Source organism: Vicia villosa, linkage group LG7, assembly GCF_029867415.1.
Source record: "Vicia villosa cultivar HV-30 ecotype Madison, WI linkage group LG7, Vvil1.0, whole genome shotgun sequence".
In the NCBI taxonomy this organism is placed as follows: Eukaryota; Viridiplantae; Streptophyta; class Magnoliopsida; order Fabales; family Fabaceae; genus Vicia; species Vicia villosa.
Window position 1 is genome coordinate 58,746,830 of NC_081186.1, and position 26,754 is coordinate 58,773,583.

General features: G+C 35.0%; 3 pseudogenes; all 3 read left to right on the forward strand.

Annotated features, from left to right (window-relative positions):
• The window catches only part of LOC131619144 (LRR receptor-like serine/threonine-protein kinase GSO1), a 1,746-nt pseudogene extending 824 nt beyond the window's left edge, over positions 1–922 (forward strand).
• A 1,132-nt stretch (positions 923–2,054) lies between these two features.
• Positions 2,055–4,530, forward strand: LOC131619145 (LRR receptor-like serine/threonine-protein kinase GSO1; annotated as a pseudogene).
• Positions 4,531–5,660: 1,130 nt separating this feature from the next.
• Positions 5,661–9,223, forward strand: LOC131619146 (LRR receptor-like serine/threonine-protein kinase GSO1; annotated as a pseudogene).
• Positions 9,224–26,754: the final 17,531 nt, after the last annotated feature.

Sequence of the window (26,754 nt, forward strand, 5' to 3'; positions counted from 1 at the left end):
ACCCAGTCTCCGATTTTTGCAAATCAGTGACAATAAACTCACTGTGAAATTCCATCTTCTCTGGGAAATCTTTTTAACATTCTTGATTTAACGTAAAATCACCTTGAGGTTCACATTCCACAATCATTATCTCAAATGGGTAACCTTCAAATTCTTGACTTGTCTTTGAAGAAACTCACCGGAGGAATTCCAAAAGAATTCGGTAACATGCATCAGTTGAACTTCTTAGATCTTTTTGGTGTAAAAATTCCCAAAACATTATGTTCCAATGCAACAAATTTGGAGCGTTAAATGGATTTCATTGAATGGACTTTGTGGTGAGATTCCATCTGAATTGAGTCAATGCAAGTCTCTGAAGCAACTTGATTTATCCAACAATTTTCTCAATGGAACAATTCCTCTTGGGATTTATGGTTTGGTTAACCTAACAAATATTTTGCTTCACAACAATAGTTTAATTGTTTCAGTTTCACCTTTCATAGGTAACTTAAAAAACTTGAAAATACTTGCAGTGTTTAATAACAAGTTGCATGGTGCTTTTCCTAGAGATATTGAGATGCTTGAAAAGCTGGAAATTTTGGTTCTTTATAATAATCAATTTTCGGGTAATATACCTAAGGAGATTGGGAATTGCTTGCATTTGAAAATGGTTGATTTCTTTGCAAACCATTTTGGTGGAAGAATTCCAATAACTATTAGAAGGTTGAAAGAGTTGAGTTTTCTTCACATTAGACAGAATGAGCTTGTAGGTGACATTTGTGCTATCCTTGGGAACTGTCATAAACTGAGTGTGCTTGATTTAGAGGATAATAACCTCTCTAGTGGAAATCCTACGACGTTTGGATACCTCAAAGATTTGCAGAAGTAAATGCTTTACAACAATTCTCTTGAAGGTGTTATTCCTCGTCAAAAATATATATAACATATTTTTCTCCTACAAAATACAATATTTATATGACTATTTGATCGAATGTCAAATTAAACTTTGACACCTTGGTGTCAATTGATCATATATATATATATATATATATATATATATATATATATATATATATATATATATATATATATATATATATATATATATATATATATATATATATATATATATATATATAGACACACACACATACATGTGTATGTCTTCGTTCATGCGCGTTTGCTTGTGCTTTGTGTGTGTGTGTGTTGTGTATATAAATTTAATATTATTTTAACACGAGTGTATGTGTGCGTGCACGCGCATCTTTGATTGTGTGTCGCGTATATATATTTAATATTATTTTAACATGAGATAAACTCTTTGATTTTACGGTTCGATTTTACCTAGGCAAAACGAGTCGAAGTAAGAACTCGATCCTGAAAACCTTATCCCAAACTCTTGATGCTACCAAAAATGAAAATATTACCAACAATTTCACTTCTCTTGTGTTTCTTCTCCTCAATTCTTTGTAATGAAAAAGTGCTTTTGGATGTTAAATTTTGTTTTGTGTACGACCCTGAAAATGTTTTGGGGAATTAGTCGGAGAACAACACTGATTATTGTACTTGGAGAGGTGTTTCATGCGACTTGTTGCATGTATGGTTGACTCAACCTTTCTGACTCGAAACTCATCGGGTCAATTTCATCTTCACTCGCTCTTTTACAAAACCAACTCCATCTTGATCTTTCAGCTAATCATCTTGTGGGTACCATTCCACCTTCTCTCTCAAATGTCACTAAATTATAATATATGCTTCTTTATTCCAACCAACTCACTGGTCACATTCCAAACAAGTTGGGTTCCTTACCCAGTCTCCGATTTTTGCAAATCAGTGACAATAAACTCACTGTGAAATTCCATCTTCTCTGGGAAATCTTTTTAACATTCTTGATTTAACGTAAAATCACCTTGAGGTTCACATTCCACAATCATTATCTCAAATGGGTAACCTTCAAATTCTTGACTTGTCTTTGAAGAAACTCACCGGAGGAATTCCAAAAGAATTCGGTAACATGCATCAGTTGAACTTCTTAGATCTTTTTGGTGTAAAAATTCCCAAAACATTATGTTCCAATGCAACAAATTTGGAGCGTTAAATGGATTTCATTGAATGGACTTTGTGGTGAGATTCCATCTGAATTGAGTCAATGCAAGTCTCTGAAGCAACTTGATTTATCCAACAATTTTCTCAATGGAACAATTCCTCTTGGGATTTATGGTTTGGTTAACCTAACAAATATTTTGCTTCACAACAATAGTTTAATTGTTTCAGTTTCACCTTTCATAGGTAACTTAAAAAACTTGAAAATACTTGCAGTGTTTAATAACAAGTTGCATGGTGCTTTTCCTAGAGATATTGAGATGCTTGAAAAGCTGGAAATTTTGGTTCTTTATAATAATCAATTTTCGGGTAATATACCTAAGGAGATTGGGAATTGCTTGCATTTGAAAATGGTTGATTTCTTTGCAAACCATTTTGGTGGAAGAATTCCAATAACTATTAGAAGGTTGAAAGAGTTGAGTTTTCTTCACATTAGACAGAATGAGCTTGTAGGTGACATTTGTGCTATCCTTGGGAACTGTCATAAACTGAGTGTGCTTGATTTGGAGGATAATAACCTCTCTAGTGGAAATCCTACGACGTTTGGATACCTCAAAGATTTGCAGAAGTAAATGCTTTACAACAATTCTCTTGAAGGTGTTATTCCTCGTCAAAAATATATATAACATATTTTTCTCCTACAAAATACAATATTTATATGACTATTTGATCGAATGTCAAATTAAACTTTGACACCTTGGTGTCAATTGATCATATATATATATATATATATATATATATATATATATATATATATATATATATATATATATATATATATATATATATATATATATATATATATATATATATATATATATATATATATATATATATATATATATATATATATATATAGACACACACACATACATGTGTATGTCTTCGTTCATGCGCGTTTGCTTGTGCTTTGTGTGTGTGTGTGTTGTGTATATAAATTTAATATTATTTTAACACGAGTGTATGTGTGCGTGCACGCGCATCTTTGATTGTGTGTCGCGTATATATATTTAATATTATTTTAACATGAGATAAACTCTTTGATTTTACGGTTCGATTTTACCTAGGCAAAACGAGTCGAAGTAAGAACTCGATCCTGAAAACCTTATCCCAAACTCTTGATGCTACCAAAAATGAAAATATTACCAACAATTTCACTTCTCTTGTGTTTCTTCTCCTCAATTCTTTGTAATGAAAAAGTGCTTTTGGATGTTAAATTTTGTTTTGTGTACGACCCTGAAAATGTTTTGGGGAATTAGTCGGAGAACAACACTGATTATTGTACTTGGAGAGGTGTTTCATGCGACTTGTTGCATGTATGGTTGACTCAACCTTTCTGACTCGAAACTCATCGGGTCAATTTCATCTTCACTCGCTCTTTTACAAAACCAACTCCATCTTGATCTTTCAGCTAATCATCTTGTGGGTACCATTCCACCTTCTCTCTCAAATGTCACTAAATTATAATATATGCTTCTTTATTCCAACCAACTCACTGGTCACATTCCAAACAAGTTGGGTTCCTTACCCAGTCTCCGATTTTTGCAAATCAGTGACAATAAACTCACTGTGAAATTCCATCTTCTCTGGGAAATCTTTTTAACATTCTTGATTTAACGTAAAATCACCTTGAGGTTCACATTCCACAATCATTATCTCAAATGGGTAACCTTCAAATTCTTGACTTGTCTTTGAAGAAACTCACCGGAGGAATTCCAAAAGAATTCGGTAACATGCATCAGTTGAACTTCTTAGATCTTTTTGGTGTAAAAATTCCCAAAACATTATGTTCCAATGCAACAAATTTGGAGCGTTAAATGGATTTCATTGAATGGACTTTGTGGTGAGATTCCATCTGAATTGAGTCAATGCAAGTCTCTGAAGCAACTTGATTTATCCAACAATTTTCTCAATGGAACAATTCCTCTTGGGATTTATGGTTTGGTTAACCTAACAAATATTTTGCTTCACAACAATAGTTTAATTGTTTCAGTTTCACCTTTCATAGGTAACTTAAAAAACTTGAAAATACTTGCAGTGTTTAATAACAAGTTGCATGGTGCTTTTCCTAGAGATATTGAGATGCTTGAAAAGCTGGAAATTTTGGTTCTTTATAATAATCAATTTTCGGGTAATATACCTAAGGAGATTGGGAATTGCTTGCATTTGAAAATGGTTGATTTCTTTGCAAACCATTTTGGTGGAAGAATTCCAATAACTATTAGAAGGTTGAAAGAGTTGAGTTTTCTTCACATTAGACAGAATGAGCTTGTAGGTGACATTTGTGCTATCCTTGGGAACTGTCATAAACTGAGTGTGCTTGATTTGGAGGATAATAACCTCTCTAGTGGAAATCCTACGACGTTTGGATACCTCAAAGATTTGCAGAAGTAAATGCTTTACAACAATTCTCTTGAAGGTGTTATTCCTCGTCAAAAATATATATAACATATTTTTCTCCTACAAAATACAATATTTATATGACTATTTAATCGAATGTCAAATTAAACTTTGACACCTTGGTGTCAATTGATCATATATATATATATATATATATATATATATATATATATATATATATATATATATATATATATATATATATATATATATATATATATATATATATATATATATATATATAGACACACACACATACATGTGTATGTCTTCGTTCATGCGCGTTTGCTTGTGCTTTGTGTGTGTGTGTGTTGTGTATATAAATTTAATATTATTTTAACACGAGTGTATGTGTGCGTGCACGCGCATCTTTGATTGTGTGTCGCGTATATATATTTAATATTATTTTAACATGAGATAAACTCTTTGATTTTACGGTTCGATTTTACCTAGGCAAAACGAGTCGAAGTAAGAACTCGATCCTGAAAACCTTATCCCAAACTCTTGATGCTACCAAAAATGAAAATATTACCAACAATTTCACTTCTCTTGTGTTTCTTCTCCTCAATTCTTTGTAATGAAAAAGTGCTTTTGGATGTTAAATTTTGTTTTGTGTACGACCCTGAAAATGTTTTGGGGGAATTAGTCGGAGAACAACACTGATTATTGTACTTGGAGAGGTGTTTCTTGCTACTTGTTGCATGTATGGTTGACTCAACCTTTCTGACTCGAAACTCATCGGGTCAATTTCATCTTCACTCGCTCTTTTACAAAACCAACTCCATCTTGATCTTTCAGCTAATCATCTTGTGGGTACCACTCCACCTTCTCTCTCAAATGTCACTAAATTATAATCTATGCTTTATTCAAACCAACTCACTGGTCACATTCCAAACAAGTTGGGTTCCTTACCCAGTCTCCGTTTTTTGCAAATCAGTGACAATAAACTCAATGTGAAATTCCATTTTCTTTGGGAAATCTTTTTAACCTTCTTGATTTAACGTAAAATCACCTTGAGGTTCACATTCCACAATCATTATCTCAAATAGGTAACCTTCAAATTCTTGACTTGTCTTTGAAGAAACTCACCGGAGGAATTCCAAAAGAATTTGGTAACATGCATCAGTTGAACTTCTTAGATCTTTTTGGTGTAAAAATTCCCAAAACATTATGTTCCAATGCAACAAATTTGGAACGTTTTAAGGATTTCATTGAATGGACTTTGTGGTGAGATTCCATCTGAATTGAGTCAATGCAAGTCTCTGAAACAACTTGATATATCCAACAATTTTCTCAATGGAACAATTCCTCTTGGGATTTATGGTTTGGTTAACCTAACAAATATTTTGCTTCACAACAATAGTTTAATTGTTTCAGTTTCACCTTTCATAGGTAACTTAAAAAACTTGAAAGTACTTGCAGTGTTTAATAACAAGTTGCATGGTGCTTTTCCTAGAGATATTGAGATGCTTGAAAAGCTGGAAATTTTGGTTCTTTATAATAATCAATTTTCGGGTAATATACCTAAGGAGATTGGGAATTGCTTGCATTTGAAAATGGTTGATTTCTTTGCAAACCATTTTGGTGGAAGAATTCCAATAACTATTAGAAGGTTGAAAGAGTTGAGTTTTCTTCACATTAGACAGAATGAGCTTGTAGGTGACATTTGTGCTATCCTTGGGAACTGTCATAAACTGAGTGTGCTTGATTTGGCGGATAATAACCTCTCTAGTGGAAATCCTACGACGTTTGGATACCTCAAAGATTTGTAGAAGTAAATGCTTTACAACAATTCTCTTGAAGGTGTTATTCCTCGTCAAATATATATATATAACATATTTTTCTCCTACAAAATACAATATTTATATGACTATTTGATCGAATGTTAAATTAAACTTTGACACCTTGGAGTCAATTGATCATAAATATATATATATATATATATATATATATATATATATATATATATATATATATATATATGTATATATATATATATATATGTATATATATATATATATATATGTATATATATATATATATATATATATATATATATATATATATATATATATATATATATATATATATATATATATATATATATATAGACACACACACATACATGTGTATGTCTTCGTTCATGCGCGTTTGCTTGTGCTTTGTGTGTGTGTGAACGAAGACATACACATGTATGTGTGTGTGTCTATATATATATATATATATATATATATATATATATATATATATATATATATATATATATATATATATATATATATATATATATATATATATATATATATATATATATATATATATATATATATATATATATAGACACACACACATACATGTGTATGTCTTCGTTCATGCGCGTTTGCTTGTGCTTTGTGTGTGTGTGTGTTTTGTATATAAATTTAATATTATTTTAACACGAGTGTATGTGTGCGTGCACGCGCATCTTTGATTGTGTGTCGCGTATATATATTTAATATTATTTTAACATGAGATAAACTCTTTGATTTTACGGTTCGATTTTACCTAGGCAAAACGAGTCGAAGTAAGAACTCGATCCTGAAAACCTTATCCCAAACTCTTGATGCTACCAAAAATGAAAATATTACCAACAATTTCACTTCTCTTATGTTTCTTCTCCTCAATTCTTTGTAATGAAAAAGTGCTTTTGGATGTTAAATTTTGTTTTGTGTACGACCCTGAAAATGTTTTGGGGGAATTAGTCGGAGATTAACACTGATTATTGTACTTGGAGAGGTGTTTCTTGCTACTTGTTGCATGTATGGTTGACTCAACCTTTCTGACTCGAAACTCATCGGGTCAATTTCATCTTCACTCGCTCTTTTACAAAACCAACTCCATCTTGATCTTTCAGCTAATCATCTTGTGGGTACCACTCCACCTTCTCTCTCAAATGTCACTAAATTATAATCTATGCTTTATTCAAACCAACTCACTGGTCACATTCCAAACAAGTTGGGTTCCTTACCCAGTCTCCGTTTTTTGCAAATCAGTGACAATAAACTCAATGTGAAATTCCATTTTCTTTGGGAAATCTTTTTAACCTTCTTGATTTAACGTAAAATCACCTTGAGGTTCACATTCCACAATCATTATCTCAAATGGGTAACCTTCAAATTCTTGACTTGTCTTTGAAGAAACTCACCGGAGGAATTCCAAAAGAATTTGGTAACATGCATCAGTTGAACTTCTTAGATCTTTTTGGTGTAAAAATTCCCAAAACATTATGTTCCAATGCAACAAATTTGGAACGTTTTAAGGATTTCATTGAATGGACTTTGTGGTGAGATTCCATCTGAATTGAGTCAATGCAAGTCTCTGAAGCAACTTGATATATCCAACAATTTTCTCAATGGAACAATTCCTCTTGAGATTTATGGTTTGGTTATCCTAACAAATATTTTGCTTCACAACAATAGTTTAACTGGTTCAGTTTCACCTTTCATAGGTAACGTAACAAACTTGAAAATACTTGCACTATTTAATAACAAGTTGCATGGTGCTTTTCCTAGAGAGATTGAGATGCTTGAAAAGCTGGAAATTTTGGTTCTTTATAATAATCAATTTTCGGGTAATATACCTAAGGAGATTGGGAATTGCTTGCATTTGAAAATGGTTGATTTCTTTGCTAACCATTTTGGTGGAAGAATTCCAATTACTATTAGAAGGTTGAAAGAGTTGAGTTTTCATCAAATTAGACAGAATGAACTTGTAGGTGACATTTGGGCTACCCTTGGGAACTGTCATAAATTGAGTGTGCTTGATTTGGCGGATAATAACCTCTCCAGTGGAAATCCTACGACCTTTGGATACCTCAAAAATTTGCAGAAGTAAATGCTTTACAACAATTCTCTTGAAGGTGCTATTCCTCGTCAAATATATATAACATATTTTTCTCCTACAAAATACAATATTTATATGACTATTTGATCGAATGTCAAATTAAACTTTGACACCTTGGAGTCAATTGATCATATATATATATATATATATATATATATATATATATATATATATATATATATATATATATATATATATATATATATATATATATATATATATATATATATATATATATATATATATATAGACACACACACATACATGTGTATGTCTTCGTTCATGCGCGTTTGCTTGTGCTTTGTGTGTGTGTGTGTTTTGTATATAAATTTAATATTATTTTAACACGAGTGTATGTGTGCGTGCACGCGCATCTTTGATTGTGTGTCGCGTATATATATTTAATATTATTTTAACATGAGATAAACTCTTTGATTTTACGGTTCGATTTTACCTAGGCAAAACGAGTCGAAGTAAGAACTCGATCCTGAAAACCTTATCCCAAACTCTTGATGCTACCAAAAATGAAAATATTACCAACAATTTCACTTCTCTTGTGTTTCTTCTCCTCAATTCTTTGTAATGAAAAAGTGCTTTTGGATGTTAAATTTTGTTTTGTGTACGACCCTGAAAATGTTTTGGGGGAATTAGTCGGAGAACAACACTGATTATTGTACTTGGAGAGGTGTTTCTTGCTACTTGTTGCATGTATGGTTGACTCAACCTTTCTGACTCGAAACTCATCGGGTCAATTTCATCTTCACTCGCTCTTTTACAAAACCAACTCCATCTTGATCTTTCACCTAATCATCTTGTGGGTACCACTCCACCTTCTCTCTCAAATGTCACTAAATTATAATCTATGCTTTATTCAAACCAACTCACTGGTCACATTCCAAACAAGTTGGGTTCCTTACCCAGTCTCCGTTTTTTGCAAATCAGTGACAATAAACTCAATGTGAAATTCCATTTTCTTTGGGAAATCTTTTTAACCTTCTTGATTTAACGTAAAATCACCTTGAGGTTCACATTCCACAATCATTATCTCAAATGGGTAACCTTCAAATTCTTGACTTGTCTTTGAAGAAACTCACCGGAGGAATTCCAAAAGAATTTGGTAACATGCATCAGTTGAACTTCTTAGATCTTTTTGGTGTAAAATTTCCCAAAACATTATGTTCCAATGCAACAAATTTGGAACGTTTTAAGGATTTCATTGAATGGACTTTGTGGTGAGATTCCATCTGAATTGAGTCAATGCAAGTCTCTGAAGCAACTTGATATATCCAACAATTTTCTCAATGGAACAATTCCTCTTGAGATTTATGGTTTGGTTATCCTAACAAATATTTTGCTTCACAACAATAGTTTAACTGGTTCAGTTTCACCTTTCATAGGTAACGTAACAAACTTGAAAATACTTGCACTATTTAATAACAAGTTGCATGGTGCTTTTCCTAGAGAGATTGAGATGCTTGAAAAGCTGGAAATTTTGGTTCTTTATAATAATCAATTTTCGGGTAATATACCTAAGGAGATTGGGAATTGCTTGCATTTGAAAATGGTTGATTTCTTTGCTAACCATTTTGGTGGAAGAATTCCAATTACTATTAGAAGGTTGAAAGAGTTGAGTTTTCATCAAATTAGACAGAATGACCTTGTAGGTGACATTTGGGCTACCCTTGGGAACTGTCATAAATTGAGTGTGCTTGATTTGGCGGATAATAACCTCTCCAGTGGAAATCCTACGACCTTTGGATACCTCAAAAATTTGCAGAAGTAAATGCTTTACAACAATTCTCTTGAAGGTGCTATTCCTCGTCAAATATATATATATATATATATATATATATATATATATATATATATATATATATATATATATATATATATATATATATATAACCTATTTTTCTCCTACAAAATAGAAGATTTATATGACTATTTGATTGAATTTCAAATTAAACTTTGACACCTTAGTGTCAATTGATCATATATATATATATATATATATATATATATATATATATATATATATATATATATATATATATATATATATATATATATATATATATATATATAGATATATAGACACACACATACACACACATGTGTGTGTCTTCGTTCATGCGTGTTTGCTTGTGCTTTGTGTGTGTGTGTTGTGTATATACATTTAATATTATTTTAACACGAGTGTATGTGTGCGTGCATGCAAGTCTTTGATTGTGTGTCGCGTATATAAATTTAATATTATTTTAACATGAGATAAACTCTTTGATTTTATGCTTCGATTTTACGGTTCAATTTTACCTGAGCAAAACGACTCGAGGTAAGAACCCGATTCTGAAAACCTTATCCCAAACTTTTGATGCTACCAAAAATGAAAATATTACCAACAGTTTCACTTCTCTTGTGTTTCTTCTCCTCAATTCTTTGTAATGAAAAGGTGTTTTTGGATGTTAAATTTTGTTTTGTGTACGGCCCTGAAAATGTTTTGGGGAATTAGTAGGAGAACAACACTGATTATTGTACTTGGAGAGGTGTTTCATGTGACTTGTTGCATGTATGGTTGACTCAACCTTTCTGACTCGAAACTCACTGGGTCAATTTCATCTTCACTTGCTGTTTTACAAAATAAACTCCATCTTGATCTTTCAGCTAATCATCTTGTAGGCACCATTCCACCTTCTCTCTCAAATCTCACTAAATTATAATCTATGCTTCTTTATTCAAACCAACTCACTTTTCACATTCCAAATGATCATTATCTCAAATGGGTAACCTTCAAATTCTTGACTTGTCTTTGAAGAAACGCACCGGAGGAATTCCAAAAGAATTTGGTAACATGCATTAATTGAACTTCTTAGACCTTTTTGGTGTAAAAATTCCCAAAACATTATATTCCAATTGTAATACGGTGAACTGACTTTTTATCGAAATTTTGCGATTAAGCAAGAGTCGCCACCGACTTTTATTTTATCCAAATATTCAGAAAGGCTAAAAGAACAGGAAAAAAAACTTTTTAAAGAAAATAGGGTTCGGGGGGTAATTTATGCAAAGGGAAGGTGTAAGGCACCCTTTCCTTCCATGGTTATCCATGGGCTCTTAATTGCTTTGCTCGTTTTGAAAAGGTTCAAAAATGTAGAAGAAGAGAATACGGACTTTAGCTCGTAAATGAGCGTAGCCTTTTTGAAGGTTTATGAAAAAGTGTAGAAAAAGATTTTTAAACCAGAGCATACAATTAAGGGCAACTTACCTGGTTATATGAAAAATGTTCTTTAGCCTTTCAGGGCTATCCATACCATATGAGGGTAAGGAAGTCCTTTGATTTGAAGGTTGAAGGGTCGTTGAATTATCATTCGCCATAAGACTGTCCCATACCATAGAAGGGCAGGTAGTCTAAGGGAAGGATCAGAATAGCCTTTCGTTTAGGCAATAAGAGGATACCTCAGCCCTTCATAGGCAACTTCCGAGGGACGAGATCATATTTAGTGTATCGAAGGCAGCATCATTAGGGACTATGATCCTTGCATTAATCGAGGCAGCATGGCTGAGGTATCCTCCCATTCAAGGGAAATGGCTATTCTGCAAAAAAACACAAGGCAACAGGCAGCAATAGGGGTTACCAAAAAGTGTGCGTGGGTGCAACAATCACGTGATTAAGTTCAATTATTTATCTTGTAATTAGTTATCCTAATTCAGTTCAAGGCTTGCACTCCCTAAGATTACTAACCACGCAATAGCATAAACAATATAATCAAAGCAATATGGGGAAGGGGAAAAAGAAACCAGCGGGGGAAAGGGAGAATGAAACCAGCGGGTAATAATAATAATAGAATAATAGAAGAGGTTAAAGTTTTTAGGGTTACTGACTATTTGAGCCTTGGAAATCAACAAACCCTGAAAAGGTGGGAAAAATAGAAAGCAATAGGGGTGAGTGCATTATCAGTTCAGAAACCAGGTGTGGTTAACCCTAATCAAAAATAAAAGATAAAAGAAAAAAAGGGAAACAAATATAAAAACTTAGCTTCGATTGATAAGGTCGATAGTCGGAGGTTGCCTCGAGCATTAACTCTGAACATCTGAGAATTAACAGGCAAATAATAGGAAGCAGTGAGTGTATGGCTAATTCAATGGAAATTAAATTTAACCCTAATTTGATAAAAAAACGAAATAAAATAGAATGATTATTTAAAATAAATACAAAATAGGACTTAGCTTTTGATTTGATCTGATATGGTTTGTAGTCGGAGGTCGCCTTGAAATAACCTTGAAAAAGACACACAAAAATGTTTTTTTAGTGTAGGGCAATGTTCTTGTGAACCCTGATTCGGGCGTAAATTGAATAAAGTGACAAATCGATTTAATTAATTATTGGTTTCGCAACCTAATTAATTAAATCGAAGAAAGAAAATAAAACCAGGCAAAAAAACATTTTTTATGATTTTTTATGATTTTTTATGAATTAAAATAAAATAAGTAGGAATTCATAAATTATCTAATTAAAATAAATAAACATATAAAATTAAGAAAATAAAATAATTTAAATAATTTAAATATCTTAATTAATATAAATAAATAAATAAACAAGATAAATAAAAGAAAATAAATGATGAATATAATATAAATAAACAAATATATAAAAGAAAATAGATAAATAAATAAATATTAAAGAATAAAATAAAATAAAATAAAATATTATTATTATATAAAAAAGGGTTTTTAGAAAATAAATATAATTTTTATAAGTAAAAAAAACAAATAATAAAACATATATATAAATATATAAATATATAAAAGAAATTATGTAATTAAAAAAGAAGAAAGAAATTAGAAAACTTATCTTGATGATCCTGTATTGCACATTAATGGAGGTCCATGGTGTGTATACATCTCCCAGGGCGTTGGATCTGCTGGTCTTGTGATTGGATGGTCATGATGATAAGGGCGTATGATGGACCATAGGGCTTCATTGCATGGGATCCTGCAAAGAACGTTTTGAAAAATAATATGTTGGGGATAAGGAGCGCCCTTGCCAACCAGCCAACTCATGCTTGTTGTCCATGATACGCAACCAATAGAATATATCAAAATCGTGTGACATGGATTAGGAAAACCCGCGCGATTTTGAATGGTCCAATCCCAGGGTGACACGCAGCCATCTTCTTTAACAAAAACTTGCAATTAATCTTTTACAACGCTCTTTTTACAGAGTGTTATGAAAACTCAGACTTATAACACCTGCAAATTGCAAGGGCCCTCATACGTGCATAGAAATCAAATCTAAAGCCATATTCGTGACCCTCTCATCCATGCGAACTCACCTGTACCAATTTAAGGGTCCAAAAACTTCTAATAAAAAACCCTAAAATCAAGATACGAACCCTAATATGGAGATTGTCCATAAACACGAACAGAAACTCGATTAAATGTCCAGAATCATTCACAGAAGCAACACAAATATTAATATGCAAACAAAATCCATGAATCATGCGTGAATTGATGCACTCGACATAGAATTCGAAACAACATACCTTGGCTTAATGGAGGGATTTCTGGACGTGCTTCTTGCGTGTGAGGATTGGAATTGCTTCAGGATTGTCCAAGGAGTGTATAGGAATGCTTGAAACTCTTTGAAACACCTCCAATCTCCAAAACCGGTTTGAGTTTTTTTTTTGAAGTTTGGTGCTCGGTTTAGGGTTCTTTCTGTGCAGAATTTGTAACCCTTGTGATCTGGATTACTTGTGTACTTTTATGAGATTGAGATTAGGTCAAAACTTGGATCAAATTTTAACTAAATCATGAGATTGAATCTTGAGAAATTTGATTTATGGATCTTTCTAAATTTGTCCAAAATTGACTCAATCTCTCCCAATTTCCCTATGCACGAAATTATATGGATACTTTGGTATAAATGTAGATTGGATTTGATTGGTATTGGTTCTTTGATTGAATATTTGATTTTCCATGATTTATATGATTTTAATTCCTTTTTAATTAAAATAAAAAATCAAAATAAATCAACCAAGTAATATATTTTCGTGGCAAGAGGATCTTGGGCTCTTGGATGCTTGAGGATCAAGATTGAATCAAAATAACTTGGGCCCATTTGCAAAAATATTCCAATTCTTTCACATTTTCTTTCCAAAATAGTCCAACTTTGACAAGGCCTAACTCTCAATTTTTGAGGTACGGAAGTGTTCTAGGACTTTTTAGAAACCTTGAAGAGTCCTTTAACCAGTGTTTTTGGTCCCATGTCAAAATAATTTTCCGTGCTCCTTGTGTGTCCATTTGAAAAACAATGTCTTTTTGTTGACTTTTGAAAAGGACCTATAATGTCTTAGTCCATATCTCTCAAATGAAGCATTTTTAGACTTGGCATGTGAGAGAAAAATTTGTAGAGAAATCAATTTCCTTCAAAATGAGCTTTGGATGGAAAATTTATGATGTTCCATGTGAGAGTTATGGCTGGTCAAAGTTCAGTTGACTTTCTCCTATACAAACCCTAATTTAGAAACTTTTGGAATTGTTGATTTCTGATCTTTACTTGATGAACCATGATCAATTATTGATCAAATGGTGAATGATACTTCAATATGAGGATCTTGACAAAAAATCAGGAGTTTTGACTTTACTTTGACCACAGTTGACTTTTAGGTTAACCTAGTTGACTGTTGATTTTCTGAACAATTGAGTGACCAATCCTTTGAGGTGAGCCTTGATACTTGTCATAGAGATAATTTGAGATATCTTGGGCCATATGGTATGCCTTGGAGCCATTGATTCATTAATTTTCCTTGGAACAAACCAAACCCTAGTTTCTGAGCCTTGTTTAGGAGAGTGTGTCTTGTAGCTTTATGTCTTGATTTGAACTTTGCACAAGAGAAATAGTGTGGGCAAATTTTTGGGTATGACAACTGCCCCTGTTAAATTTTCTTAAACCTGAAGATGTAGAGTGGTTTGTATGCCAGTCGGAGTTTGAAGGTGGAAGATGATTGAACACTAGAATACCAAGAAATTTGCCTTTGTCGGAGATGGACTTTAAGATGCCATCGAGCTTGATAGAATTGAGAACCATAATACATCGTACGTTAGATCATTTCTGGAGCATAGAATGAGTTATGTGTTTGACTGAGTTTAATTTGCATCAGCAGATGATGTCTGGAAAACCGTGCGTTAGGCTGAAGGATGTGTCGTACGTCAGATCCGATCCAATTTGCATCCGTAGATGTCTGGAAAACCGTGCGTTAGGTCTAAGGATCAGTCGTGTGCTTGACTAAATCTAATTTGCATCCGTAGATGTCTGGAAAACCGTGCGTTAGGTCGAAGGATAAATCGTGCGTTAGACTGATCCAACTTGCATCCGTAGATGTCTGGAAAACCGTGCGTTAGGTTGAAGGATAAATCGTGCGTTAGACTGATCCAAGTTGCATTCGTAGATGTGTGGAAAATTGTGCGTTAGGTTGAAGGATAAATCGTGCGTTAGACTGATCCAAATTGCATCCGTAGATGTCTGGAAGGCCGTGCGTTAGGCTGAAGGATAAGTCGTGCGTTAGACTACCCAATTTGCATCCGTAGATTGTTAGAACAAGATTTGTTCTTATCAATTATCTTAGTTTTGATGATAACAATAATATGAATTTTGCTTAAGATAATATGGTACTCTAATCCAATGCAATTTCCCTTTCAGGAAATATATATAAAGAGTACGCATGATTCAGCGCTCAGAAGTTGTATCTCAAATGGTTCAGCATGCAACATCAGAACATGGTCTGGCAAGACATCAGAAGATGGTCGAAGCAGAATCAGAACATGGGTCTATGGAAGCATCAGAAGAACATGAGATCAGAAGCACTGAAGATCAGAAGATGGTATCACGCTCAGAAGCACTTCAAGGTCAGAAGATCAGAAGATGCTATGCACCAAGCTGTTTTGACTCTGATGATATTCAAACGCAGTATTCACAAACATCAGATCAGAAGGAAGTACAGGTGGCAGACTACGCTGACTGACAAAAGGAACGTTAAAAGCTACTAAAGGCTACGTCAGTAGACACAGCGTGAACAAGGCTCGAGGTAGTTGACAAAAGCGTATAACATTAAGTGCAATGCTGTACGGAACACGCAAAGCATTAAATGCATTCAACGGTCATCTTCTCAACGCCTATAAATATGAAGTTCTGATGAGAAGCAAGGTTAACGATTCTGCACCAAAACAACTTATATCAAACTTGCTGAAACGCTGTTCAAATCAAAGCTCAGAATCTTCATCAACTCACTACATTGCTGTTGTAATATTTTAGTGAGATTAAGCTTAAACGTTAAGAGAAATATCACAGTTGTGATTATCGCTTTTAAGAAGCATTTGTAATACTCTTAGAATTACATTAAGTTGTAAGGAACTAGAGTGATCAGTGTGATCAGTATACTCTAGGAAGTCTTGGCAGTTGGCTGAGCAGTTTGTAACTAGAGTGATCGTGTTGATCAGAATACTCTAGGGAAGTCTTAGGAGTGAACTAAGCCTAGAGTGATCGTGTTGATCAGTAGACTCTAGAAAAGTCTTAGAGGGTATCTAAGCAGTTGTTCCTGGAGTGATCAGTGTGTGATCAGAAGACTCTGGAAGACTTAGTTGCGGACTAAGTGGAAAGCCATTGTAATCCGTGCGATTAGTGGATTAAATCCTCAGTTGAGGTAAATCATCTCTGCGGGGGTGGACTGGAGTAGCTTCGTTAACAGCGAACCAGGATAAAAATAATTGTGCAATTTATTTTTATCGTCCAAGATTTAAAGTCACACTTATTCAATCCCCCCCTTTCTAAGTGTTTTTCTATCCTTCAATTGGCATCAGAGCGCCGGTTCTAAGGTGCAAGCACTTAACCGTGTTTAGAAAAGATTCAGGAAGAGAAAAACGCTTCATTTAAAAGATGGTTGATGAAAGTGGAAAGTCTACATCTACACCTGCATCTACATCTGGCTCTGCTGAGCAATACAACGGAAACAATGGTTATACTAGACCGCCGGTATTTGATGGTGAAAACTTTGAATACTGGAAAGATAAACTGGAAAGTTATTTTCTGGGTCTAGATGGTGATCTATGGGATCTTCTAATGGATGGTTACAAACATCCAGTAAATGCCAGTGGCGTGAAGCTGTCAAGGCAAGAAATGAATGATGATCAAAAGAAGCTTTTCAGGAATCATCATAAATGTAGAACTGTTTTGCTGAATGCTATCTCTCATGCTGAGTATGAGAAGATATCTAACAGGGAAACGGCCTATGACATATATGAGTCCTTGAAAATGACTCATGAAGGAAATGCTCAAGTCAAGGAGACAAAAGCTCTTGCCTTAATCCAGAAGTATGAAGCCTTCAAGATGGAGGATGATGAAGACATTGAAAAGATGTTTTCGAGATTTCAAACTCTGACTGCTGGATTGAGAGTTCTTGACAAAGGATACACCAAGGCTGATCATGTGAAGAAGATCATCAGAAGCTTACCCAGAAGATGGGGTCCTATGGTGACTGCATTCAAGATTGCAAAGAATCTGAATGAAGTTTCTCTAGAAGAGCTGATCAGTGCCTTGAGAAGCCATGAAATTGAGCTGGATGCAAATGAGCCTCAAAAGAAAGGTAAGTCTATTGCATTAAAATCTAATATCAAGAAATGCACTAACGCTTTTCAGGCCAAAGAAGAAGATCCTGAAGAATCAGAATCTGAAGAAGAAGATGAACTGTCCCTGATCTCCAGAAGGCTAAATCAACTCTGGAAGACCAAGCAAAGGAAGTTCAGAGGCTTCAGAAGTTCAAGGAAATTTGAACGTGGAGAATCTTCTGATGAAAGAAGATTTGACAAGAAGAAGGTCATGTGCTATGAATGCAATGAGCCTGGACACTACAAGAATGAATGTCCAAATCTTCAGAAGGAAAGTCCCAAGAAAAAGTTTCATAAGAAGAAAGGTCTTATGGCAACCTGGGATGAGTCAGAAGATGATTCAGAAGATGAGCAGGCCAACTGTGCGCTGATGGCAACAGAAGATGACGGATCAGAATCTACATCAGAATCAGACTCTGAAGAGGTATTTTCTGAACTTACTAGAGATGAGTTAGTTTCCGGTCTAACTGAACTTCTGGAACTCAAGTCTCAGATTAGTCTCAAATACAAAAAGCTGAAAAAGCAATTTGAATTTGAAACAAAGAAGCTTGAGTTGGAAAATTCTGAATTAAAAGACAAACTTTTAAAATTATCCAATGATGTTGGATCTCCTTCTAATTCAGAAAAATCCACTCCTGGTCTAAACCATATTCTGAAAGAATATGATTTAAGTTTCAGGAAGTTCTTATCTAGAAGTATTGGCAGAAGTCAGCTAGCTTCTATGATATATGCTGTGTTTGGAAACAAAAGAGTTGGCATTGGTTTTGAGGGTGAAACCCCATACAAACTTGAACCTGTTGATGAAATGAAAATTACATACAAGCCATTGTATGATCAGTTCAAGTATGGCCACTCTCATGATATTAGGCACACTTCACATGCTCAAAGTTTTCACATAACACACACCAAGAAGCATGGGACACAACCTAGGAAATATCATGAAACTCATATTAAAAATTATCATGCTGTTCCTCTTATTGCTTATAATGTCAAACCCAAGTTCAATCAGAACTTGAGAAAATCTAACAAGAAAGGACCCAAGAAGATGTGGGTACCAAAGAAAAAGATTATTTCTTTTGCAGATTCTCTTGATAACAAAGAAGACAACATTCAACATGACATGACACCTGGACTCAAGTTGGTCTCAACACTTGAAGGGAAGAAAGATTGTCTTCCAAGTTCTGGTTCTTAAATCTGTTGAAGAAACTATGTTTGTAGGATTTCAGAAAAGAAGCTTATTAGTCTTGGAACCATCTCTGATGTTTGCCTCTAAGGCTTTGATGTTTCTTTCTTGATTATTCTGAATGCTCTAAATGCTACAAAATATACAACATTGAAACATTGTTTGTGGACAAATCAAGAAACATCTGTTTTGATGATAAACTTGTTTCTGATGAAACAAAGAGCTTAAGAATTTCTGCAGATACAGTTTTTGTCTTATCAGAAGCTGCAGAACAAAGAAGTGAACCTCCAAAAGCTGTGTATATCAGAAGTAATGGATCAGAAGATAATTCAGACTTATATCAGCACACTTCAGAAGGAGTATTTCCAGAAGAGAAAGTTGATCAGATCAGAAGCAGTGATTTAAATCTGAAGGCGTAAAATCTCTCTGATATTTACAGCTGTCATCTATTATCTGATGATGAACACGTGTCTGTACGGTTTGTACAAAGCGTGCAGTTGAAAAGACGCCGACCTAGGTAACTGTTTCAAATCATTTCATTTACCACGTTCTCTCTCCTCACGTCACTCATCATTTAATAAAATTGATTTCCTTTGATTCTGGAACTGTTCAATTTATATTTCTTATTATTTTCCTTTTCAAATCCGTCTCTATATATTCTTTTCAAATTATATCGTACATCTTTTTCGCTCCTTTGTCTCTCTCTCTCTCTCTCCTTGCATTCTCTCGTTTGAAAAATTCTTAGCCGTTTTCTAAAAACCCTAATCAAAAACCCAGTTCGCTTCTCTTGCTCGTTTTGTTTTGGTCATTCTGCATCAATGGCTGCATCCTCATCTCCAAGAAGAAGCGTTGCAACTTACTCCTGTTGTTGCATGTTCTATTCCCAAGAACAAATTAGAAGTTCTATGTGAACTTATTGTTGACTTTGACAACCTTGAAGAACATGGATTTAATCTTAAAGAAGATATCATCTTTCAAGGATGGACCTCGTTGTTTGCTGAGTTCGTTGGCCCAGTTTATCCAGATCTTGTCAAGGAGTTCTGGGCACATGCTGTGGTTGCTCCAAAATCAATACTTTCTTTCGTCCATGGAAAGTTTGTTGTTATTACTGAAAACATTCTTAGAGTGATGTTTGATTTGAAGAACGCGGAAGGAGCTTTTGAAATCGATAAAAGGGAAGATTGGGAAGAGGTTCTATCCACTCTCTATTCAAATGTCAAGAAAACAAAACACGTCAAGGAATTGAGAGATATCTACAAAATCTGGACAAAGATCATTCTTGGGTGCTTCTACCATAGGAAAGCGACACATGCCGCTGACTTCATAAACAATGAGCAAAAGTATATTCTTTATTGCATTGCCACTCAGAAGAAGGTTGATGTGGTTTACATTATCTTCAACCATATGTGGAAAGCAGTAAAGGATTCCAGAAACGCTTTCAGAAAAGAAAATGGTGGAACAATCATTCCCTTTGGTAGAATCATTACAAACCTTCTGGTGCATTCCAAGATTGTTGAGAGTCTGGAATCTGAAGGTATTGTGAAAGACCTTGCTGTCACTTCTGGGGCTTGTCTGAACGCATTCACTTTAAAGAGGATGAACGTGATTAAGGCTATCATTAAGACTCCTCAACCTCTTGCTGGAACAACAATCAGAAGAGAGCCAGTTCTAGCTGAATTCAAAACCTTCTTCAATAATGAGGTACCACAAGTCAGAACTAAGTATCTGATATCACAAAAAGAGGATAAGAGTCTTAAAGATCAAGACAAAGGAGCTCCTATTAAAGTGAATCGTAAGAAGGAGGAAAGGACCAAAAGAAAGTCTGATCATTCTGCTGCTACCACCAATAAAGAAGTGATCCCAGAAGAAGTCATTGCAAAGATTGCTAAGGCTGTCTCTGCTGATTTTGAGAAGAAAAAGAAGGAAGCTGAGAAAAAGAAGAAGAAGTCAAATAACGATGCTGAGATTGTTGAAGTTGTTGAGAAGAAGAAAATCAGAAAAAGGAAGATGATTATTCAAAGCTCAGATGAAGAAAATGCTGCTCAAGAGGCTGAGAATCAACCAGAAGTTCTGGCTTATGTCAGAAGGAAAGAAATCGCTAGCGGCAAAGCAAAGGTTATTGAAGAGCCGAAGAGTAAGAAGCAGAAAAAGACGGAGGATGTGGCCAAAGCTTTTCTGAGAGGTTCCAAAGGTATATGCATTTCTGAATCTAATTCTGTTCCTGCTGTTTGTTCAGAAGCTGCACCAATAGAGATTGTCCCTACACCTGAACCAGAAAAAGCCACATCAGAATCACCTGTTTTTGTCCATGTTCTTACACCTCCATCTTCTCCTTTAACTATTCCTTCCTCTCCACCTACCATAAATCCTGTTCTGGATATACCACCCCTTCAAACTCTCCTTCCATCTCAACCTTCTCTCAACGCTACTCTTGAACATACTCCCTCCACCTCTCAAAACAATCCTTGTGATTCTCCTTTTCCAACCTCTGCATCACATGAGCAGCTGCTCCGTGATTGCAACTACACTCCCAAGCCTCGTCCTGAAGCTGAAGTGGTAGTGTTAGATTCTGATACTGAAGCAGAATCCTCTTATAGGTTGGATAGAGAACCTCTTCCATACTTCACCTCCAACCCTGCCTTTTCAAAAACCCAAATAAAATCCCGCCCTGTATATTCTATTGGTGTAGTTTTTGAAAACATAAAGAAGAATCTCAGAAGTACCTTTGATACTCTCAGAATTGCTGAAAGTTCTGGATTGAATGATGTTGCTATGCGGAACTTCTGGAGGATCTTTCGCAGAAAATCAGATGCTCTGTTTTTAGAAATTCAGGAAGCCTGTGTAGCTGCTGCCCCACGGCCTCGTGGAATTCTGAGGAATTATGAAGACTTCTGGTTTGCTCGTCTCAAAGGAAGATATCTTTTGAAAGAGAAGCCCTTCTTGGATGAGATGGAACAATTAAGACTCGCTGCTGCATTGGAAGCAAATCCTTGCAGGGAGATTGTGGTTTGGATACCTCAATATCCTGTTCTGCTCGGAGATTTCAAGACTCTCTTTGACTATCTGAGGGAAAACCCGTCTGAGAAAGATCCAAACTTGGTCATTCCAGAAGTTGTTGACCCACCAGAAGTTGAAGGTCCCTCTGCTCCCAGGAATTTAGCTGCCATCCTTCAGGCACTAGAGAATGGAGACTCTGAAATTCCTGCTGCAGAGTATGGAGATGCTTCTATGCAAGAAGCAGATGCTGAAGATCATGTTGCTGAATCAGACCCTGTTGAGGAAATCCCAGCAAATGATACTTCTATGGAAGCTGCAGATCAACTTGCCATTCCTGTAGTTGAAAGCGGTGAAGCTTCTTCTGATGAACCTTCTCGTCTTGCAAGGACTCTAGAAGCGATTCAGAGGAGACAGGATGAGCAAAGCTCACTCAATGACAAGTATGATGCTTTCATTGAAAGGCAAGAAGGACACAACAACGATGTCAAAGCGATGCTGGCCAAGATCTTATCAAGACTAGGGCCATCTTAGATTGAGTCTGTGTTGTTTCTTTCTTTTCTTTGCATCTGTTTTGGTTCTGTGCATCTGATCTTATCATTTTGTACTTCTGTACCCAATGGTTGAACCTTAATGAAATCATCTTCTTCCTCCATGTGTTCTGTTTTAGTCATCTGAATCTTTTCTACTTTTTGATGATATGACAAAAAGGGGGAGAAGATAAATGATAAATGATTTGATTAATCTATCAGTTGCTGGGTAAAGGCTCCCACACATTCACTAACAAGAACTGCAAGTTCTATATGGTTTGAGTGTTTTGCAGGTACAAAAGTGAAGTTAATCTTCAGAAGCAAACACTAGAAGCAAAACCATGGAAACTGAAGCAAGCTGAGTGCTGTCAAGCTTCAGAGATCAGAAGCAAGAAAGAAGAATGAATCAGAAGCACTGATAATAGAATTTGAATATCATTGTCTATCCTGTTCTGACAAAATTCTATTTGCTCTGATACATATAATGTTATGGCTCTGATACATTATTTGCTCTGATACATTATTTCAGCCTATATGGCTCTGATATATATAATGTGTTCAAACATACATTTTATGTTCTAACTCATTCATGCTGACTTTTGTCATTTAGTTTTTGTTCTGTAACATTTCAGGATGTAGAGATGCTCTGATGATGCTCTGGTACATTCAACAATGTTCTGATACAAATCTAGCATGAAGTGATGTTGGTAGACATTCAAAGTTCTGAAGCTATCCGAGGGAAGCAGAAATCAGAAGATGTGAATGTTCTAAAAGATCCAGAAAATTCAAGCTCTGAAGCTGTCCTGAATGGAAGCAGGAATCAGAAGCTGTGAGTGTTCTAAGGATCTAAAGAAATTCAAGTTCTGAAGCTGTCCAATGGAAGCAGAAGTCAGAAGCTATGAATTCTCTGAAGGCAGAAGCTTATATGATCGTCTCTACCGAAATAATCAGGGAAGTCTTTTATCAAAGTTCTTCGAGTATTTATTTCAGGGGGAGATTATTTATCTCAGGGGGAGATTGTTAATCTCAGGGGGAGACATATTCATATGCTTATGCTATAGCTGTGTAATTTGTCTTTTGCCGTCTACTCTTTCTGATCGCAAATTCATATCATTTATATATGTTTTTGTCATCATCAAAAAGGGGGAGATTGTTAGAACAAGATTTGTTCTTATCAATTATCTTAGTTTTGATGATAACAATAATATGAATTTTGCTTAAGATAATATGGTACTCTAATCCAATGCAATTTCCCTTTCAGGAAATATATATAAAGAGTACGCATGATTCAGCGCTCAGAAGTTGTATCTCAAATGGTTCAGCATGCAACATCAGAACATGGTCTGGCAAGACATCAGAAGATGGTCGAAGCAGAATCAGAACATGGGTCTATGGGTCTATCGCTTTTAAGAAGCATTTGTAATACTCTTAGAATTACATTAAGTTGTAAGGAACTAGAGTGATCAGTGTGATCAGTATACTCTAGGAAGTCTTGGCAGTTGGCTGAGCAGTTTGTAACTAGAGTGATCGTGTTGATCAGAATACTCTAGGGAAGTCTTAGGAGTGAACTAAGCCTAGAGTGATCGTGTTGATCAGTAGACTCTAGAAAAGTCTTAGAGGGTATCTAAGCAGTTGTTCCTGGAGTGATCAGTGTGTGATCAGAAGACTCTGGAAGACTTAGTTGCGGACTAAGTGGAAAACCATTGTAATCCGTGCGATTAGTGGATTAAATCCTCAGTTGAGGTAAATCATCTCTGCGGGGGTGGACTGGAGTAGCTTCGTTAACAGCGAACCAGGATAAAAATAATTGTGCAATTTATTTTTATCGTCCAAGATTTAAAGTCACACTTATTCAATCCCCCCCTTTCTAAGTGTTTTTCTATCCTTCATAGATGTCTGGAAAACCGTGCGTTAGGTTGAACGATAAATCGTGCGTTAGACTGATCCAAATTGCATCCGTAGATGTCTGGAAAACCGTGCGTTAGGTCGAAGGATGAGTCGTGCGTTAGACTAAATCCAATTTGCATCCTTAGATGTCTGGAAGACCGTGCGTTAGGTTGAAGAATAAGTCGTGCGTTAGACTAATCCAATTTGCATCCTCAGATGTCTAGAATGCCATGCGTTAGGCGTTGCTTTGAATAAGATTCGAATCTTCGTAGTGTACCTGTCACATATTGTTAGCTTTTATACAATGTTTATGATGCATGAGTTATGCGTTTCTCAATATAATTGAGGAACGTGCATGTGAGATAATGTATGCGATGCATGAATATATTTATGATTTATGATGTATGACTATGATTTATGATGTATGACTATGATTTATGATGTATGACTATGATTTATGATGTATGAATATGATTTATGCTATTTGAAACATCTTGATTGAGAAGATAGATCTTTCTGTTGTTAATCTTATCTTGGAAATGCTCGACTTGGGATTTATGATTTTGCTTGGGGATGATCAGTAACCCGATGTACCCTGATTGGGAATAAAAGATATTAGTAAACTATGTTGGAGAAGATCCAAGTGCTAGAGAACTTGTAGTGTTGAAGATGTGAACTCTGTTGAGGAGATATGTCTTTTGTTGGATGAGTACGTTTGAGAATATCTTCTTTGAGGATTACTCTGTTGGGATATGATCTTGTGAAGTCGACTCGGTGGAGAAGCATGGATGCCTTGAACATTGTCCCCAGTGATTATAACACTTGCCATTTCTGAACTCGTATTGATTGGAAAACACCAATGAATATTGATCGAAGCGTTGAACATGCCTTGTATAACTTTGCCCCAGCTAGTAGGAACTTGAAGAGATTCACCTCGCGAGGACTTTATGAAGTGTATAATGTAGGCGACATGCCCCTAGTAATCGTAAACTTAGGATGATGCCCCTGACTGTTTGGCTTTTTGAGAGATTCTCGGAATCTTGACTTGATTTCCCCAGATTGATCGGGAAATAACTTGAAATCCACTTGGGATATATGGCCTCTGGCTATTTGGAATTTGAGAGATTCTTGGAATCTTGACTGGATTGTCCCAGATTGATTGGGAAAAACGTGCCATGCCTCTTGTATACGTAGGAGACATTGCTTCTTGGAGTAATCTTGTCTGCCGGGATAACTTTTATTCATTAATTGTACCCTTGTGCAAGTTCTTTCTGATGCTAACATTTGAAATTATGTAGCAGAATATGTTTAAGAATGAATTCATGAGATGCAATGCATACGTTTGTCTTGAGATTTTTGAAAAACGTTTAAACAGGAGATGTAAAGGCGTGATATTTGTAAAAACATGATATTTGAAACAACGTGGTGTTTGTAAAAACGTGATATCATATCGGCCTTTGTGGTAAACCTTAAGGAGTCAGGATGCCTTTTTGGTGACAGTATGCTTTCGAACTAACCATGCTTCAATTAGGACTTCCAAGGGTTGTAACGTGGCTTGGTTCACGGTTTAAAAAAACAAAAGATAATGGCTCAAAATTTGATTGTACCCACCCCTCTTCGTGATGATCTTCAGTCCTATGCTCAGTTATTTCAACTTATTCATTCAGGTTCCGAGAGACTTTTGGATTTGCACCTTTGATAATGATGATGGTTCACAAGCAAAGAGAACTTTTGAGATGGCAGTCACTTCTTCCTTTTGGTAGTCACAACATCGTGTTGTTCAGGAATTTATTGACATTTCTTTTTTCTTCTTTTTTATATCCCTAACGTTTGCCTGAACTGTCTTTTTTGAGCTTACAGTCAGCGGGATGCCTTGATTTTTTTGCCTAAGTCTTATTTTTGATTTTTGACTTAGCAGGCTTTTCTTTGTATATATGTTTTTTCATTTTTTTTTCTTTTTGAAAGATATTGACTGCCTTGCTTAATGATTGATGAGCCATCATTGGCTTTTGATTGACATTTCCAACACTCTTCTGATGTGTGCGGATGAACGCTTGTGATTGAAACCTTTGTTCAAAGGTGTACTGAATGATTCTAGGAGTTTTCTTTCTAATAAAAAAAACCCTCACATTTAACCCAGGG